Source organism: Sciurus vulgaris (genome assembly GCF_902686455.1).
Source record: "Sciurus vulgaris genome assembly, contig: HiC_scaffold_611_arrow_ctg1, whole genome shotgun sequence".
NCBI classification, from domain to species: Eukaryota; Metazoa; Chordata; class Mammalia; order Rodentia; family Sciuridae; genus Sciurus; species Sciurus vulgaris.
In genome coordinates this window covers 2470783-2477408 of record NW_027632409.1, presented here as the reverse complement: position 1 = coordinate 2477408, position 6626 = coordinate 2470783, and the positions used below count along the sequence as shown (strand labels likewise).

General features: G+C 35.1%; 1 pseudogene across 1 annotated transcript; it reads right to left on the bottom strand.

Moving 5' to 3' along the window:
* Positions 1-1443: 1443 nt before the first annotated feature.
* On the bottom strand, positions 1444-6082 carry LOC306652838 (ADP/ATP translocase 2-like; annotated as a pseudogene). Its single transcript has 2 exons — positions 6017-6082; positions 1444-2228 (listed from the first exon to the last, which is right to left on the bottom strand). The product of its transcript is annotated as an ADP/ATP translocase 2-like (transcript).
* Between the last annotated feature and the right edge of the window lie 544 nt (positions 6083-6626).

Sequence of the window (6626 nt, the reverse complement as noted above, 5' to 3'; positions counted from 1 at the left end):
TAGCTGCCTTGTGGCCTTATTACTGATATTATATCCATTAAAGAGCATGAGAACCTGATTAAAATCTGAATTTTGGTTTTTAATATTGATGTGATATTCATATTACAGCATCAGAAAGTGATAAAGGGCAGCCCTGTGCCTAAATCATACTGATAATATAGTTTTTAAAAGTTAGGTAATGAGCTGGATGTGGTGGTGTGTATCTGTAATCCCAGTACTCAGGAGGCTCAGGCAGGATGATGGTGAGTTCAAAGCCAGCCTCAGCAATGGGGAGGAACTAAGCAACTCAGTGAAACCCTGTCTCTAAATAAAATACAAGATAGGACTGGGGATGTTGCTCAGTGGTTGAGTACCCCTGAGTTCAGTGAGTTCCCTGTACCAAAACAAAATAATATATTTGTTTATTTGTAGTATCTAATATTAATACAATATCCATGTATAATATGTAAAACTAGTAAAATAGCTGCCTTTGACCATCATTGCTAATATGGTATTCAGACTACAGCACTTAAGACTAAAGGAGGAGCTTCCATATGACCTTTAGTACTAATATAATAGCTGTATTAAAGCATATAAAACTATCATAAAAGCTTCTTCCCTTTGCCTTCATAGTACAATGACCACCTTCTGGACAGCATCTTAAACTAATGTATTATTTTCCCTGTAGACTTTAATACTAATATGATATACATATCACACCAGGTAAAAATAGCTGCACTGTGGGATGCCATACTAATATCTAATCTATATGATCTAAAATCTATTAAATAGAAACCTGTGACATTTCACACACACACACACACACACACACACACACACACACACACACATATATATATATATATATATATATATATATATATATACACAATAGTATCTAAAGCCACAGCTGCACTGTGTTTTCTAATATAAATTATATTCTACTATAGCTTCTTTTATAATAGGTGTCCTGTGACCATTAATGCTAATTTGATATTCATACTATGGCATCTAAGTCTAATTTAATAACTTCCATCTGGTCCTTATGTTTGTTTGTTTTTAGATACTTTAATTTGTCCAAATTTGTTATTTGAAGTGACTGAAAAAAATATGATTCTGGGCTGGAGTTTTGGCTCAGTGGTGGTAGAGCACTCACCTAGCACACGGGCAGCCCTGGGTTCAATCCTCAGCATCTCATAAAGATAACGTGAAGATATTGTGTCCACCTACAACTAAAAATATGCATATAAAATATCATTGAGTTACATCATCATCATCATCATCATTATCATTTTGACTTTAAGAGAAAACTGGTCAGATGAATATTATTTCTTCCCATTGTCAACAAGAACATAATTGCCATTAATAAGCAGCCAAGAGTGTTCAGAATGCCCTAGACACATTATATAATACAGCATGCCTGTTCACAGGCAAAAAAAAAAAAAAAAAAGTTCAGGAAATAACTTATGTAAACTTCTTTATTTCATCATAGGAGACAAGTACAAAAGCAACCCTGTGCCTTTGAGAATTTTTGACTATGTGCCCTTGAAGAAATTTTGCCTCCTTCATCACAAGCAATCTTCCTCCAGCAGTGACGCTTGTCTTTGGACATGATGTCAGTTCCTTTGCACTCGAACTGCATCATCATACAGTGATGAACAGTATTAAATTGATAGGAAATCATACAGCAATGGCAGTGACAGACTGTGGTCATCCAGCTGATAAAGACATGAGTATTCTTGGGGTCTGGAAGCATTCCCTTTTCAGGATCACAGATACCAAAGTAGGCAGCTCAGTTGATGATAGTGCCCTGCACAGACACATCAAAGCCTTGGTACAGACCCTCAATCCCATTAGATTTGTAGATGTTAACCAGTAAGTCACCCAGGCCTTTGAATTCTCTTTCAGCTCCAACTTTCTCTACATCAACTGCTAGAGAGGTTTGGGCAAAATCAACAGGATACACAAAACACAAGGATGTGGCTCCTGCAGCACCACCTAATGCCAGGTTCCCTGCAAAGTATTGCCATACTGGGTCCTCTTTTCCACACCACCCAGGAAGATCTGCTTGTGTTTATCATTGAAGAAAATTTGAGAGCCTGGGTGGGGAAGTAGCTAACGACATTAACCAGGCTACCATGCCAGAAGGACAGGACTCCCTGTTCCCTGGGGATATGATCCACAGAGTCCATAATGCCCTTGTGCTGCTTAGCTGCAGTGATTTGCTTGCTTGATGATTTACTCGGGCACTGTCATGTTCTTGTAGATGACTGTGTTCACTCCACTAGCAGGAAGTCCTTGGTGAAAGACACAGTTGATCTCTCATGTTGGAAGAAGAGGAGGTGGGTGACTCCCACTTGGTCTTTAATATTAACATAAGATCCATAGCATGGTCTATATCTAATAATAGTAAGTTTCCTGTGACCTACAAAGTTAAGGTCATTTCTATGTCATAGCATCTAAAAGTAATAAATTATCTCCACTATGCATTTAATATTAATGTTATAACCATACTATAACATCTTAAAGTAATATTACCTGCCCTTAAAAACCAGTATAAATGCATATTCTAGCATCTTAAACTAATAAAATATGTTCTTTGTACCCTTTGCTACTAATGTCATATCTGTATTATATTAGTTTTAGATACTATACTAGTTTAGTTTTAGATACATTATTATTATTATTATATTATTACATTAGTTATAGATAATATACTATTGACAGTTACTGTGTGGACTTTAATATTAATATGATAACCATAATATAGATGAAAAACTAATAAAATAGCTGCCCTGTGTCCTCTAATACTATTATAATATCCAAATTATAGGCATCTAAAAGTAATTTAATGGCTGCCAACTGGTCTTTGATTTTTAATTTCTATTTTTTTAAAATTTGTTCTAATCAGTTTTACATGATAGCAGAATGCTTTTTGATACATTCTACACAAGTGGAGCATAACGTCCCATTTCTCTGACTGTACATGGTGCTGAGTCACACCAGTAGTATACTCATAAATGTATAAAGGGTAATGTATATCAGGTAATAATATATAGGATAATAATAACTGTCTCTTTCTACCCTCCTTCCCTTCCCCACACCCTACCCCTCCCATCACTCCCCTCTGAACAATCCAAAGTTTCTTCATTCTTTACTACCATTCCCACTATGGCCTTTGATTTTAATATGATATCCATGCTGTGGCCTCTACTGATATTGTAGTTTCCCTGTGGTCTTTAATACAAATATGATATTATAACACAGCATCAAAAATGTATATAACGGCAGTCTTGTGACTTTTAATATTATATGATATCCATAATAGCAGTAAAACTAATATCATAACTTCCCTGAATCTTTTATTATTAATATGATATTTATTTTACACCATCCAAAAATGGAAAAGAGCTGCCCTGTGGTCTTCAGTATATGCATACTATAGCAGGCAAAACTGGTATGATGACTTCTTTGTTGCCTGAAAACTATTATAAAATCCATACTTTTGGGTTGATTGAAAATATTTGATGTTAAAAATTTAATAACTTAAAATTTTTAGTTGCTTAAATTCCCTGCATCCTGAATTCTCATTCATCCTGAAAATTGTCTGATGTAAGATATTACAAAATTAAAACATGTAAAATGAATTTTATAAATATTTTAGATAGAACTTATTAAAAATAACTTTTAAAAGAATGCTTACCATGAATTTGATAAAAAGATTAAACCATGTGGTTTATAGTGTCTTATTACTTAAAAGCAAGAAAATGTATTTTGGCCATATTTTAAGCAGAGATTATTCTATATAGTCTTGTATAAAAGAGAAATCAAACATGATCCTTATTCTAAGTAAGTCTATATTTTTTAAAAATTAAATCTCATTGTGAAGCTGATATTTGACCTGTATCTTCAAGGGATAGCAAACATTTATTAAAGAAAGAAAATCACAGCATATACATAGATACATGGTTTCAAAACACTTTATATACTGTTTTCCATAAAAAAAATTAGATGCAAGTAATTCAATCTGGCTGCAGAATGTTACCTGCAGGTAGGGGAGAGCGAGGGAATGAGTCCAAAGTGTCAGTTTGATGTACAATCATGGATGATATTAATCTATTTTTTGCTGTTGTATCAGAATACCTGAGTTTGGCTACTTGATAAAGAAAGAGGTTTATGTTTGGTCAGGATTATTTTGGAGGCTGAAAATCCAAATTCATGCAACAACATCTGGTGGGGGTGTCATGCTGCAGTGTAGCATGTCAGATGGAGGTATCTTTCATGAGGGAGGTGAGCAGTATATCTGGAAGAGTCCAAGCAGTGAGGAGGACCTACTTCTTAACACACGTCTAGTCCTCTGAAATTTAGCCTAGCCCAATGAAATGGGCAGTATTCCTTTCTTTTTTTTAATTTATTTTTGTGGTGCTAGGGATTGAACCCAGGGCCTTGTGCTTGGGAGGAAAGCACTCTACCAACTGAGCTACATCCCCAGCCCCAGCAGTATTTCTTTCTGAGGGTGGTTTCAAATGATCTCCTACCAGACTCTACCTCTTAAGATTTCACCACCTCTCAAATATTGTCAAAGTTTCTAGTCCCCTTTTGGGGACACATTCTCACCATATCTGAACCCTAGCAATCATGAAAATGTTGTGTGCTAGGCCTAAGGTTGAACTTAACTCTGTGCAGTGAGAAGCAAAATGATAGAAAACAGACCTGAAAAATTAGAGCAGTGAGGTGGTTATTATAGTAAAAATATAATGGGACATGGACGAGGTTAGTGTGATGGTGTGGAGATGAGAATGCAGGTATACACTGATTACCCCAACCCCCAGCTCCTTCAGCTCTTTCTGCTTACCCTTACCCTCTCCAGCAGGCCCACAGCATATTAAGGAGAGTGCATAATTCTGGTAATCTTTTCTTTAAATATGTGTTTATAATGTGTGTTTTAGTGACTTTTAATGGAAACTTATTGCATATTAAGTCCACTATTAATAACCAACAGGATATGTATTACAAAGTAAATGTCATTATGATTTAAGTAGTGTCATTTTTTAGTGTATAACAAAGCTTTAAATGTAAATTATTTTATTCTCAAATAATTGGTTGATTTTGATGTATGGTTATATCAATTATAATCAACTTAAAGGATAAGATTACATTCTTTAAAGATTTGCAAATATTACATAACTTATTAGCATATTGGGGTTTTAACTGTAGATTATGTGTTAAGTTTTTTCAGTTTTGTTTATCAGAATCTAAGAAATTAGAAGTTTAATGAGAATAGCTGGTAAAAGGATAAGTCTGTACTGTGAGCCAGCACCATAACCAGGAACAAGTGGCCTGGAGGAACTTCTAGAGGCCAAAGCAGGAGAAGGAAACCAATGTTTATTTTACTCTCAGTCCCAGTTTTATAATGTTGCTCAGTAAATTTTTAATAGAAAACCTCCTTTATCTTAGTGTTCCAAGTGATTATGGTGAGGATATTGGACTGTCTGTGTCTCTGTCTCTCTGACTCTCTGGAGATCTCTTCTTTTTGTGGTTCTGGAGATCAAACACAGGTTACCTCTCCATCCCTCAGTATCTTTTCTTGACAAAGTTCTTCCACTATTACCTTCAACTAAAACATCAAACATGATGAATATTTATATAAGCCCTTCTCATTTTCATTGTACCCTGAAGAGTTTGGAAAACATGGTCTAAAGTACAGAGCCTTTTTCATCTGTTGACTCTTCAGACTCTTCATGATACTTCATTTTTGGGAGGGACTTTGCATTATATTTATTTTTAAGCCTTAACTGAATTTTCAATATGACCAAAAATAGGTTAATATTTTGAATAGATGTGCCCTGAATGACTGGTGAAAAGGCAACAGTCTTGACCAACTCTCCTTTCATGAATCTATTTAAATGAGATTTCATGATTATTTGGTCCATATAATTAACTTTGGTAAGTTCACTACTTCAAAGGACTGGATTGTGGTAATTTTTTGATATAGTATTTTGTTTAAATGAATCACAACATATTTGTTTTTCCATACAGTTTTAAGTTCTGTGAGCCTATATCTGTGGTTGGCAGTTGCCTCCAGATAGCATCGGACAGTCATCAGTATGATTGGATATAATGTGGAGCTAGACGGCAAAGGGATGATGATGATCACACAAAGATATTACTGGAAGTTGGAGGCATACTAGTTTTGCTTATAGAGGATGAGATAACTTTCACTGCCCTTTAACTTAGTGTCACAGGAAAGAAGAGAGTTGAGAATCAGGCAGCGTTCTTAGTGAAAGTGAAAGATATATTTTAATTCTTAAAGAAATACTGTTCACAGGTCTATGTGTATAGAAAAAACTTGAAACAGACTGTAAATTACTTAGAGCAGAGGTAGAAATAATCCTGCAGTGTTACTGAGGAAGTGGCCTTCCCCCTGTGCTCTTCCCCACTCTGTGTGTGTGATATTCATCAAGTTGCACCCTCCTCTGGTTTCCCCACCTGGAAAGTGTTGAGTTGAATGTGATGACCTCTGTAAGCTGTCCACTGTACATCCTTCATAAGTTCTTTGAACCCATTGAAGAGGAATTCTGTTCATGCTTGGTTTGAATTATTTATCTTTAATAGAGAGTTTTAAAATATTCCTTCATTAATATCAA